Below are 14,687 nucleotides of genomic sequence, written 5' to 3' on the forward strand. Positions count from 1 at the left end.
TACGCAGCATAGCATTATTACAGTGGTCAATATGAGCAAACTTAATATAAGTTAAATTGGCTTTCAGCAGCAATACAAGATAAACAGTAATAAATCAGTGACCCACAGAATTATATCTGTTCCTTTCTTGCTGACAGAATGATTGGGACAAATTATTTTCAATCAGCTATAATATATAGTGTGACAAGTAAAACAATGAATAATACTAAGAAATGCAACTATCAAAAGCTTGGATTTGATGCTTTTCTTGTAACCAGAATCTCAATAATCCTAAGTGACCTGTTCGATTATCATGAAACCCCAATGGACCACTCATATTCTTAAGGGAAGGAAATGTGCCATCCTTAAACAATTAAACATGCAAATGACTCTAGAGGCACAGCCATGTGAAACAAACTCTGAAATAGCCCAGCAAACCACTCAGTAATATGAAAAATTACTACCTGCAGCAGTTCAAGACGAAGATCCACTCTTAGCAATAAACAGTAAGTGCCAGGGAATGCCAATTTCTCAAGAATGAATTTTAAAATAATGTGGCTTGCAAGTTTTTCACCTTTCAGAATACTCTTTAGAGACTGGTCCACAAGAGAAGCAATGGGTGATGTAAACTATATTCTATAGAGCAGAGGATGATGCAAACTGCACAGGAAAGAGTACTGTGAACTATATAGAGGACTATTGCATTCATTCCTATCATTAGTGCTTAGAGTTCTGCTGTGTGGATAGCAACTGTCAACTTGGCCTTGGAGAATGTGGAGTCTGGTGAATTGGATTTTATTTTATTTGAAGGTGTTTAACATTAAAATGCCAAGATTCATCAAAAGGAAGGAGTGTTTTACTCAGTCTACAGATTGGGCAGTTTACTTGATCTGCTTGGCTCTTAAAGTTTAATTTTTGAAAGCATGGTAGGTACTTTAGAGACCCATGTTGTCATCAGTAATGAGCAGACTGCATTTTACTTACATAATGATTCTGGAGAACAGGTTGTCTCTTTATTTGTAAAATTGTTGAATATTGTTTTCCAGGGAAACTAAAAGCATTATTTCCATTGGATTTTTAAAATGTTTTTGACCTTGACCTCTCTGTGTAAATACAGTTATTATGCTATGCTTCACATGGTTAACATGAAGAAATTTTAAATTCAGTGATACATAAGGCTAAATATTGGATTTTATCTGCAAAAGTGTACTCTGGCTTCCAGGTCTCTGAGGGTAGATGGAGACATATTAAGCCTTTCTCCCTTTTTAGAGAATTGAATTTGAATTGTTTATCATCATCATTCTTATTTGATGTCTTTACTAATAATGAGTTCAATGGTATCACATGAAGTGGTCTTGGAGTGTGTTCTGAGTACTTCTGCATAAAATAAGGCTCTCCTCTTCACAGTGACTAGGACAAAGTGAGGACTGCAGATTATTAAGGGCTTATGCCCGAAACGTCAACTCTCCTGCTCCTCGGATGCTGCCTGACCTACTTTTCCAGCACCACAATTTTTGACTCCTTTTCACAGGCTCACTAATGTCCTTCAGGGAAGGAAATCTGCCATTCTCACCAGGTCCAGCCTACATGTGACTCCAGGCCCTCGGCAATATAATTGAATCTCAACTGCCCTTTAAGTGGCATAGCAAGCCACTCATTCAGAGACAGCTTAGAGACATGCAGTAAATGCTGGCCAGCCAGTGATGCCCATGTCTCAGAAATAAATAAAAGGAATAAGTATGATGTTGCTTTGTTGATAGATTCATTGGGGATTTAGGGTGATGTTATTGACTTGTAGACCAATGGAACAGAGCAATGAATGCCCTGCAGTGTTACATTATACCTTTTTCCATGATTTGAGACTGAAATGCTGACTAAAAGCAATAAGCGCCACCTTTCCCTATTGCTTTCTTCATACCAACACAGTATAGGAGAGTAGCATTGATGGGGAAGGGATGGTTGGCCACAACCTTTCAGGTCTGTACTGAAAAGGTCAAAATGCTTTCTTCAATAACAGTACATTCCCAATAAACATTACTTTGTGGCATATAAGATGTGTGTAAATACCATGATTCACTATTGCCAGACGAGGAGCAGAAACACTCTCAGTGGCCTGCTTATTTACAGTATTATGCCATTCACCTATGTTACATGTAGAGCTACTGTAGCGACTATGTTTGACTGATACAAAAGTCAATAGTAAGTTGCATCAACAGCCTTATATTAGTATTTTAGCAATTTGTAACCAAAATAAACTATTTTTGGTTTCAGAGTAAGAATTATAGGACAAATCCTGGTAAATCATAAGAAATAAAGTGATGGAAAAAATGAATTTCCTCAGGGAGATTATCCCTAGTATTAAAGGAAATAAATTTTGTGTCTTTGGTACTCAGTAATGATTAAATCTACTGTTGCAAAAATCACAGTTCTGTGTATTTGATTTATTTCTGCATTATAAGTGATGGAATATTGTCATGAGCTCCTGCTTTATACAATCTTATTGCAGTTGCAGTATAATCACTAGTTTCACGTGTCATAGACAGAGCTACGTTGAGTTTGGTGTTCACAAGAAGATGGACTGAGTTGTGAAATGTGATTTCTGAACTTTGTCACCTGAAAGACTATCTGTCCTCATAGTCTCAGATTCAGGGCCTTTTGGAGTTGTCAGTCATTGATAGAGTTGTCAGGTTTTACGAGCTTCCAGCTTGATGTTTATAGCTGTGCCCCAGGTGGAGCTAAGAAAAGCAGCTGTGGTAAAAGTACACTGATTTCAGGTGGAAAATGTTTTGAATGCTGCCGGTGTTCAGTTGTGTGTCGTGATGTAATGCTTGTTGCGTTGAAAAGGGGCATATCTTTCTGCTGCTGATTACTAGGTAATGACTCCTAATAATAGGAGTAGGTGCATGTGCATAGTTTAGTTTAGTTGCCCTGATTGCCAAGATTGAATCCATGCCGAAACACACTCTGCCCAGACTTGCATCTGAGGAACAATAATATCACCAAAGTATTAGAGGACCAGCTGCACGTAAGGAGTCCTGAATAGCATGGAGCAGAATAGAAAGAAGCAAGAGGAAAAATATCTGGCAATAACACACTGTGTTTCATATACCATTGATTTCCAGAGAATTGTGGAGAATACCAATAAATTCAATGGGGAATTCAGGAGAAACCTCTCTCCGCAGAGAGCCGTGAAAGAACGTGGAGCTCACTCTGACATGGCACAGATGCATTTAAGAAAAAGCTTGAATAAACACAGAAGAGAGAAAGGAACAAACGGTTGCAGAGTAAGGGTCCAATGAAGGAGAGTGGGCACAGTCTCCTATGGAGCAGAAACACTCTCTGGGGTCAATAGCCTGACTCTAAGCTGTAAATTTGACGTATGAACTTCCAACATGCCATTTTCAGATGAGAATGCAAATATAGTCTTCTGCTAGTTTGTAAAATTAATTGCACAGCAAATTTACCCAAATTTTGCTGCATATATAGTGGTCCCTCAAAAGGAGGATGGCACTTGCTCGTAACAAGAGCCTGTGCGAGGAGCCTTGTATATAGGGTGGTTGTTGCACCAATGCTATGATGTGATTCTGACTGGCCCGGAAATTTTCTCCTGCTCTCATTGCCTTTTGCAGGTCCTGTTTCAAGGATTTACAGGTTGGTGCTGTGCCATGGTGCACCTTCTGTGGTTGTCAGGTCCTGAGGTCCACTGAAATGTGGAGTGTCTGACTGAATGGTAGGTTTACTATCACTGTACCCAGAATCTCCACACTGTGATATTTAGATGGAAGTATAAAGCATTTGTAATTTATAGTGTTCACTGGGCCTCTGAGCTGGAATGCTGCCTTTTTTATTCATGGAGGAGTGTACAATATCTTCTGTAATTCAGGATCAAGTTCTCAACAGAATGAACTATTAATCTTGTGTCTAAGAGTTAAAGAAGAGACAAAGCTTATTGATTGCTTTTAATGATTGAGTTCTTTTAACGTAAAAATTAAAGCCAAATTAGAAAGCATTACTATTTGCAAATCAATGACTACACTTCAGCTTCCATCTAGAGAGTCCCATCTTTCATCCAGAAGATGTCTATTACCAGAGTCCTAGCAGTCTTTTGTACAAATTCCTGTAACTGAATATTACAAGTTCAAGATCTAGCCAATATAATTTTGTTATTTCAATGTTCAAACCTGTGTTTGTTGTATTTTCCCTACACTACAACATTGGCTTAAAATGCATTTCATTGGTGGGGATGCTATGGGATCATGAAAGGGTCTGTATCAAACCAAGTTCTTTGTCCTCTTTCTGTTTCCATAAGTGAACTACTTCATTGTGATATAATATCTCAGAATCAACTTCAATTTTCCAACCCATTATTAGTTTTCGGATGGATTTTATAAACTGGTTTTACTCAGAAATCTAGTGGGATTAGTTGAATAGGAAATGCAACTCATTTATTTCCACACTGATAACTTGAGGTCTCATTTCTCCTAATCCATATAAAAATGCTGAACTGTTGCACCATATACTGAATGATATTATCAGCATAATTTATAGAGTGCTTTTCGAGGTGACTGAAGTAAGGTCATTGAGTGACATTGTAAGTTTAAATGTGGAGATCTGTTAGCTGTATCTATTGCAATGCCAACCAATTTGCTGCAACCAAATTACATTTATGTAGTACTTCTAACATGGAAAAACATTCTGAAGTACCTCAGAGGAGCATGAAACATGGTAAGGCTGCACCTTGGTAGCAACGTGATAATTTGAGAGATAAAATCAGAAGCTTATAATTCATTCAGTCTTTGCTGGCTTTTTGAAAGATCTGTATAATTAGTTCTGCTTCTTTGTTCTTTCCCTATAGCTCTGCAAATCTTTTCCTTTCCAAGTTTTTATCCAGTCCCCCTTACAAATGGATCTGCTTCCATTGTCCTTTCAGATTATAACAATTGAAGTTCCTTGTAAACCAAATTGGATGTGGTGTTGATATGCTTGTCATACCACTATTGATAAGCCAAAATGAAGAGTGATGGCCTATACTATAAGATTCCAACAATATAGAGAACAGTGAATGAGAAAACAATGCAAATTAGAAGGCAATTAGATAACATAGGGAATGATTTTGTAACTTTAAAGGATGGATTGCTATGTGTTCTGAACTGGGATTAGACTATACCATTTAAAACACAAATGCACCTAGGATGGATATTCCAAATCAAGTCGCTGGTTAGTAATTTAAAATTGCATTGTTTGGTTACAGAGTCATACTGACAAAGGAGACCATTTGGTCCACTGAACTGAAACCAGCTCTCTGTCAAGCGATCTAATCACGTGGTCTTGCTCTGTCCCCGTAATCCTGCAAGTTTATTTTCTTCAAGTTCTTATCTAGTTTCTTTTTGAAATTATTGCTCATGTCTGCTTCCACCATCTTCTCAGACTGTGGATACCAGGTCATTATCCCTTTTTAAAAAAATTTAAATTCTCAGCTCAACCATCTTCAGCTGTTTCATCAATGATCTTCCCTCTATCATAATGTCACAAGTAGGTATGTTTGCCTATGATTGCACAATGCTCAGCACTATTCACAACTTCTCAGGTACTGAAACAGTCCATGTTCAAATGCAGTGAGATCTGAAAATATCCAGGCTTGGGCTGACAAGCGACAAGTAACATTTGTGCCATACAAATGCCAGGCTATAACCTATAATAGACAATTTAACCACTGACAATTTAATCACCATTGACACTATCAACTTCCTGGTGGTTACCATTAACCAGAATCTCAATTTGACTTGCCATATAAACACAGCAGCTACAAGTGCCGGTCAAAAGCTGGGAATACCGTGGCAAGTAACTCACCTCCTGACTTCCCAGAGCCTGTATATCATCTGCAAGGCACAAGTCAGCAGTGTGATGGAAAAGCTCCCCACTTGTCTGGATGAGTACAGCTCCAACAACAACCAAGAAGCTTAACACCATCCAGGACAAAGCAGCCAACTTGATTGGCAGTACATCCACTCCCTCCACCGCCAATACTCAGTGGCAGCAGTGAGTACCATCTACAAGATACACTGCAGAAATTCACCTAAGATCCTCAGTAAGCACCTCCATGACCCCTTCCATGTAGAAGCATAACGGCAGCAGATACATGGGAACACCACCCCTGCAAGTTCCCCTCCAAGCCACTCACCATCCTGACTTGGAAATATATCACTGTTCTTTCAATATCTCTGGGTCAAGATCCTGCACTTCCCTCTCTAGTGGCATTGTGGGTCTACCCACAGCAGCCACCTACTCATTAGAACTGTGTATTAAATATATACTGCGTCTCCAAACACCTTCTACCAAAATGCATCATCTTAACCGTTTTGCACTTAATTTCCTCTGCCCACTTGTTTGTCCATTCTCCTACCCTAACAATGTCCTGTTGTAGTTGATTGGTCTCCTTCTCACTGTCTGCTTCATTTCCAAGTTTGATATCATCAACATATTTTAGAATTCTGTTCCAGTATCCATCTCATCTATAAATCAAAAAAGCAGTGGTACTAGTACTGACCTTTAGAGGAATACCACTTTCTATAATGCTTTAGGCTTGAAAGCAACTAATTACCAGAACTTATTGTATTTGGCCTGGTACTCACTTGAAAAAGTCACCTGACATGTATCATACTCCTCTTTTATATTGTATCGTCAAATACTGTGGACTTGGAGTGCATGCAGCTGCTGCTCAGGATCATGCTGTGAGACACTGTATCTTGGCCACCGTGCACCAGGAGGGGAGGAGCAAGCAGTGAGCAGGAATTGACAGATATCCTCTTTTGATTTCCATGTTAGAAATTCTCAGTATTTGGTTTCTATCCAAGTTGTAGGAACTTCTGTATTAATGAGGAAAAATTAAGTAGTAATGAGGATGATTATGAGCGATGATCCCTGTTAATAGACCTATCACCACTCTCTAAGGAGAATCTCGTCTCGATATCTGGATCCTTGTTGGAAAATGTGACTTGATGCTTCTGAAGCTGAGAAAGGTCTCACTGGATTTCTCCTGCATTTCTTCAAAGTTTCTCCTCATGGTTCACATTGTTTAGCGCTTGGGAAGATATTTTTCTCTGGCCCTCCTAGGTTTGCCTGCAACTTGTACTGAAGAATCTTTAATTACTGGAGATTTGAGGACAGTCTTGGAAGGTCAATAATGGGATAGTGATTTACTAATACAATTGTTATTGTACATATGTTAGTGTGCCTAATATTAATTTTGACATATTTATGCCCAAAGCACAGAGTGCCATCATACAGTAATTTACCATGTTCTTCTACAGACACAGCACCTTGTGCAGCAGACAGCCATTTAATTGGGTACAGACATCTTATGTGGAAATAACAATTTACACCATACTAGTTTCATTATCACATAGATGGTAGATTCCTATTGTATGTACCAAAGATGGATAATCACTCTCGTATTAAGCATATCCAAGGAAACATAGTGACAAAACTACAATCAAAACTTATGGAACCAAGTGTTTGTCTGAAGCTGACTTGCATATATTTGAAATTTTCATTAACAAGACAATTTTTAAATGTTAAATTATTGTGATAGGCAGTGCATTTAGCATATGAAAATCCTTGTACTTAACATAATCTTCTAACGTGTGACATTTGACTGCATTAAATGTGGTAACTTGTATGCACACCCTGTAAGCTCTGTATTTTAGATACTTTGGTTTTCAGTATGAGATAATGTCCTTCCCATCCATTTGAAACACATCTTCCCTTTTTTCTCTTTGTTTTGCCATTCTATTAAGAGGCTGCACAACTGGGATGCTGATAAACTATCCTTTAAGGTAGATCATGTGAACTCCCTGATGGTTTATGCCAGTGTAATTGAGCCTCAGGAAAACAACAGATTGCAACGTCTGTGATAAAGCTGTTCACTGCTGAGGTTGACGTAAAAGGACTGCAATTGAATATGGGGTGGGAGGCACTGGGAAATCCAGCCAGGTTGCTGCTCCTTATCCAGTTTGAAAGTTGGTCTGTACAAACATTGCTGATATCCAACCTGCAAGTCTTGAATCAAGAACAGAAAGTACAGCAGGTCTGGCAGCCCAGCACTTTCTGTTTTAGTTTCAGATTTCCAGCATCTGCAGTTCTTGATCAGAGCGACAAGGTGTGTTTGTGTTTTGGAGTTGTGTGAGCATTAATTGGAATATGGATTGAAATACGTCCTCTAAAGTTCTAAGGTCTGAGTCCATAACTGATCCACAAATTCCAGAAGTTAAGAAGGTGAGCTGAGACTGGCTGTAAGAATCCTTCAGCCAACTAGCTAACTGACATTCCTTGTCCAGATTAATCCATAGAATGGGACTTAAAACTGTGGACTGACACCCCAACAAGAATAGGCACCTTAAGTGAAACACAGAATGACATTGAATCAGTTTGATATAAGTAATTTACTATTTTCATTTTGAAACTGGTGTCACATTACTAGTGTTTCTTTCTTATTCGACTTATACTCTATTTTACTCAATTTATTTTCCTTGTTATTCCAAGTAGAATGAAAAAAATGTAATCAAGCAAGAGCTAAATTGCCCTTTTCAAAACACATGGTGTTGCTGATTATCACTTAAACTGTCACTGTGATTTTATACTTGTTACATGAAATCCTGTCAAAATATGTTAAATTAATGAATTAAGTTGTTAACATTCAACTAAATCTCCAGAGCTGACAATTGATGAGCTGCTAATTAAAGCCTTGTCAAACAGAAATTTTGCAGTACTGGCTATGTGTTTCTTTTGTGTAACTTCTATCTCCCCTTTTTAACCAACTTGTTGTTTGACTTTTGACATTTCATTAAAGTTAAAGAAAGCACCTTAGCTGATTTTTGACTTCAATTCCACCAAATTCTATTATCCCCATGCTCCTTAATTCCCTCCATATCCTGTCAACAATCGATCATTATCGTGAATCAACTTAATAACTGAACATCCACAGTCTTCTGGGGCCGAGGATTCCAAAGATTCATAATTCTTTGAGTGAAGGAATTTCTCCTCATCTCAACTCTAAATGTTCAATCTCTTATTTTAAGATTGTGGACTCTTATTTTGGGATTCACAGTCACCTTCAACCCTATTCAGCTTCTCAATAGTTTTGAGTTTCATACGAACAGGTGTAGGCCATTCAGCCCTTGAGCCTGTTCCACCATGCAATGTGATTATGGCTGATCTGCAGCCTAATTCCATTTCCTGATTTAGGCTCATATCCGCTTAACAAAAATGTATCTTTCTCAGATTTGAAATTAACAACTGAAACAGCAATCACTGCCTTTTGTGGAAGAGAGATCCGATATCTACCCACTTTGTGTGTAGAAGTGCTTCCTGAAGAATCTGGCTCTAATCCTACAGACTATGCCCCTAGTTCTAGTATACCTAACCAGTGAAAATAGTTTATCTTCGTCTACTCTGTATTTTTCTGTTAATAGCTTGAAGGCTTCAATTAGGTCACCCCCTAACTTTCTAAATTCTTTTTAAAACCAGCCTAATTTGTGTAATCTCTTCTCATGTCTGGACTTCAGGGGTTATCAGTGGGTTTACTACTCCTTCTTCTAAACAGTAGGGAGCATTGACCTAATTTACACAATCTCCCTGCCTAGAACAATCTACTTATCTCAAAATGTGATGAAGCGAGTCCCACACGGCTCAGTGCTGAGACTTCAACTTTTTACAAATTTATATCAATGACTTAGATGAAGGGAGTGAATGAATGGCAGTTAAATTCACAGATGTTACCAAGATAGAAAAATATGTTGTGAAGAAGAGATAATAAGATTACAGACAGATTTAGATAGGTTGTGAGTGGACAAAAATATCTGGCAGATGGTTGGGAAACATGAAATTGGTCACTTTGGCAGGAAGAATAAATAGAGTATTACTTAAATGGAAAACAACAGTAGAATTGCAAAGTGAAAAAGGTGTCCGGTGCATAAGGCATAAAAAGTTAGTATGCAAGTGTAAAGCGTACACAAAAAATGCTAATGGAATGCTATCCTTTATTATGAGTGGAATTAAACATACGTAAGAATGTGATGTGAAATAACCCCACACAGGCTGGTACCCCATCACAAAGTCACACTTTAATGACACGTGGAAAGTGTCGCAGTGTCACCTTGACACTGGTCATGCTCCCTCAGAGTGAACAGAATCTCTGACACTCCTGTTTATTTCTGTCAGCCAGGGCTCCCTGGTTGGGGCGGTTAATCTGATCCAATCACATGCATCTGCCAATCATCTTAACTGAGTCAAAAATCCCAATATTGATTCTCCTGGTCCTTGAAGTACTAAGTAAAAATAACAGTGTATCAAAATTAGAAGAGGCTTGGACTCGTAATATTATTCCTTCACCAAATTCATCAGCTCTTGAAAGGTTTTAGCATCTGGTGCCTCTGGAAAATTAGGCTGCTAATAATCGGAAACACTGTGAGTCCACATGCTGTCAGGAGAATTACTTGTTGCTTTTCATCTGCCCCAATGTCATTAGCTCAGAAAAAATAACACTTATTGGGTCCAGTCTTCGAGGGCAGGATTTAACAAGTTAAACTTCCCAAAAATGGCAAGATGCCAGAAATGCTTACCCCACCTCAAAAACGACTGTTGAGAGCAAATTTCTTCCCATGCTTTACTCTCGTCACCACTGAACTAACTCCACAAAGGTCAGTATCCCATCCTCAAGTCACCCTTTATTTACATGATCCAGTTCCCTCACAGCCAGCTCTCTGTGTCAGAATGTCTCAGTCAGAGAACTCCTATCCTTTGAGGTCCACCTTCCTGACCTTGTCATAATCACTACATTATGTTTATGTGTACAAGGCACTCGTGAAACCTCATCTCGAATACATGTGTGAAGTTTTGATGTCCTTACATAAGGAAGAGCATAAATACATTGGAGGTGGCTTTGAGGAGGCACACTAGATTGATGCCTGGATTGAATTGGCTGTTTTTTGAGAACATGTTCAATATCCTGGCCTTATTTCCACTGGAATTTAGAAGAGTCAGAGCTATCTTGATTGAAGTATATAATCCTGAACAAGGAGGATGTGGACAAGGATGGTTCCTCTAGAGGTCGGTCCAGATCTAAGGGACCCTGTTTTAGAATTAGGGGTCACCATTTTAGTACAGAGATGAGAATTTTTTTCTCAGACCATTGTGCAACTTTGGCTCTGTCTGCCTTAGAAGGTGTTGCAAGTGGGATTATTAAATATTTTCAAGGCCGAGGTAGATAGATTATTGTTAGGCAGAGGTATAAAAAATTACCACGTGTAGACTGGAATTGGAATTCAAAACTCAAACAGATCAGCTGTGATCTTATTGAAAGGTGGAGTAGGCTTAATGGGCTGAATGGTCTACTGTCAGATCATATATTTGTGTGAAGTGACAGTCAGTGCAACAAAGATGTTGAAAGTCAAAGAATGCATGTCTTATTAACATTGTGCACTTCAGTTTTTGCATTTATGAGTAACATTTTATGTTTCACTGGTGAAGATCTTTAAAATAACTAGCCTTTTATAGGAGACACAGGTTATTTCGGCAGCTGAGTTTAATCAGTTGGGACATCTGCAGAAGTTCTGAAGAAAATACACATTTTGTCAAAGCATTGTGTCCTGCATTCTTCATGACATTTGCAAGAATACCAATGTAAAGGGGAACAATATTTTTACACTGTATAAGTGTGACCATACTCTGGCTTTAAAAGGTGAATTTTGTTCTGGTTTTGTTTTTGAAGAGAAGTTTTGAGCCATAGGTGCTGAGCTGTTTCTTCCCAGCCAATAAAATAAACAGCTTGTAAGGCCTTGGGCTTTTTAAAATTGGAACAGTAGGAGCAGCCTGAATGGATAGGGTCAGGCTCCCACAGAGCCAGGGTTTTAGTTTAGCTTTCGGCAGTTGTTGGAGTATTGAAGTTGGCTGTGGATGCTGTCTTCCTCTCCCTGCTACAGCTTAAAAGCTTAGGTTCTCTCTCTTTGCTGGAATTGCACATGAGACAGTCTATTTTATTGAATTTGTCTTTGCCAAGAGCATATTAGCGGATGTAACTATATTGGAACAATTGCTGTTTTGTAGTTAAGTAATCTGTTATTGTGTTAGGTTTTCCAATAGTTAAAGCAAATCAATTCTTTCCTTTTTATTTTAATTCGGGCTAAGAATAAAGTGTGTCTTGCTTAAATCTGAGTAGTGTGACCAGTCAAATTACATCTGGAACACAGTATCTTACATTCACCTTTAAATAAGCTAAAAATTAGCATATAGGCTAACTCCTTAATGTATTTGCAGGGGGTTTGGTCTGATCCATAACATAAAGTCTGGATTGGTATCGTTGTTATCTATTACAAACTCATTGACTCCCAGTTACCTCGATTATGCACCCCCAAACCCTGCTTTCTGTAAAGACTCCATTCCATTCTCCAAGTTTCTCTATCTCCATTGCATCTATTCCGATGATGCTAACTTCTACAAGAGGGCTCTGAAGTGTTCACCTTCTTCCTCAACCAATAATTCCTCACTGTCGTGGTTGACAGGGCCCTCTTCTGTGCCTGATTCATCTCCTGCACTTCTGACCTCACCCTATTGTCTTCTCTCCCATAACACTGATAGGCTCGCTCTGGGCCTTACTTTTCACCACACCAGCATCCTCATCAAAAGGATCATGAGCCGCCCTATCCACCACTTCCACACACTTCAGAGCCCTCTTGTAGAAGTTAGCATCATCGGAATAGATGCAATGGAGACAGAGAAACTTGGAGAATGGAATGGAGTCTTTACAGAAAGCAGGGTTTGGGGATGCATAATCGAGGTAACTGGGAGTCAATGAGTTTGTAATAGATAACAACGATACCAATCCAGACTTTATGTTATGGATCAGACCAAACTCCCTGCAAATACATTAAGGAGACAGCCTAATTTTTAGCTTATTTAAAGGTGAATGTAAGATACTGTGTTCCAGATGTAATTTGACTGGTCACACTACTCAGATTTAAGCAGTGGTGCCACTCATTCCCCTCCTCTCACTTGTCAACTTTCCCAGGAACCGTTCTGTTCAGGACACCCTGATACACTTCTCCTCCATTCACACCTCCCCTAACACCCACACAGCACCTTCCCATGCAATCACAGAAGGTGTAATACATGCCCATTTACTTCCTCCCTCCTCTGTATCCAAGGCCCCAGACACATTGTCTAGGTGAAGCAGTGATTTACCTGCACTTCGTTCAATGTGGCTTACTGTATTCTCTGCTCACAATGTGGTCTTCTCTACACTAGGGAGACAAAATGCAGACTGGATGACAGTTTTGCAGAATATCCATATTCTGTCTGTCAAAATGACCCTGACCTTTTGGTTTCCTCCCACTTGAGTGCACCACTGTGTTCCTTGGCCAGCGTCTCTTTCTTGGGATTGCTGCAGTGCTCTGGTGAAGCTCGGGGCAAGCTGGAAGAACAGTATCTCATTTTCCATTTGGATACCCTGCAGCCTACAGGACTCAATTTCAAGTTCAATAATTTTAGAGCCAGACCACTGCCTTCCATGTACTTTCCAAACCCCCGCATACAAGGCCTTATCATCACATGGGCTGCTTCCATAACCAACCCATTGTCGGTGACTAATGGCCCCCATAGCAGCTATTGATTCTCCCAGGCTGCCCATTACCCATTTCTTTGTCTTCCCAACTGCTGCTGTCTCTCTCTGGGCTCCGTCTCCACCTATCATTTATTCCTGCCTCCTTCACCCAGCCCATCCAAAGAATACATACCAATCTTTTCCTAGCTACAAGCCGTTTTAAAGAAGGGTCACTGGACCCGAAACTTTAACTCTACTTTGTCTCCACAGATGCTGCAAGATCTGCTAAGTTTCTCTAGCAATTGTTTTTTTTTTCTGATTTTCAGCATCTGCACTTCTTTAGTGTTTTTGTTTCGTGTTGGTTTGTTCATAGGTGGACTGTTTGATTGGTAGAGAAAGAATAAAAAATGCACCGGCTAGGTGATGACAGACAGTGAACTATCAAGCTTTTTAAAATTTTCACCAGGCAAGTTGACTTGGATTAGTCAAGGTACTGCCCTGAGGAATGAACAAATGAATAGCTGTCGTCTATTTTGTTAAGTTGAAACAGGTACAATGTGTGTACGTGCTGTTTCTGTCTACGAAGAGCAGGACCCTATATATTAATACTTGTAGATTTCCAAATATACAAAAGCACTACATTGCTAGCCTGACTGATAATCTTAAATTCTTTGTCAGTGTAACTTATGATACATTCAGGATTACTTAGTAAATGTTGTCTGATCATGGAATCGTTATTATTTTAAACATGCATATATACCTGTTGTTATGCGTGCACGAAAACGTATATGCCGCATTACTGATTTATCTATATATCTTGGTAGCTGCATCCTTTTAGTGGCAAATATCATCCATGTTGCTGCTCTTAATAGCAGTTGCAAAACATAGCTTTACCTGTTGCTCAGTTCTTTTATATATACTTTACCATTCTGAGGTAGACTAGGCACTTCTCAGGAGTAAAGGATGATAGTCTTTAGCCCATTCATGAGTTTGTATAATATATGGTGATGTTACGACACAGGGTAAACCCTCCTGCTTAATTTAAATCAGCAACACAGAAAAGATTATCTCGTGCAGTAATCTCTGAAAATTTGAGAGGCCAAGAACTATTTAA

The 14,687-nt window shown here is 39.1% G+C and overlaps 1 protein-coding gene across 5 annotated transcripts in view; it reads left to right on the forward strand.

Annotated features, from left to right (window-relative positions):
* LOC122543809 (uncharacterized) overlaps positions 1 to 14,687 on the forward strand; it is a 953,710-nt gene that overhangs the window by 368,650 nt on the left and 570,373 nt on the right. The gene's annotated exons all lie outside the window — the stretch shown is intronic.

This window comes from Chiloscyllium plagiosum, unplaced genomic scaffold (assembly GCF_037043375.1).
Source record: "Chiloscyllium plagiosum isolate Xiang-an unplaced genomic scaffold, Cpla_swu_hap1 HiC_scaffold_46, whole genome shotgun sequence".
NCBI lineage: Eukaryota > Metazoa > Chordata > Chondrichthyes > Orectolobiformes > Hemiscylliidae > Chiloscyllium > Chiloscyllium plagiosum.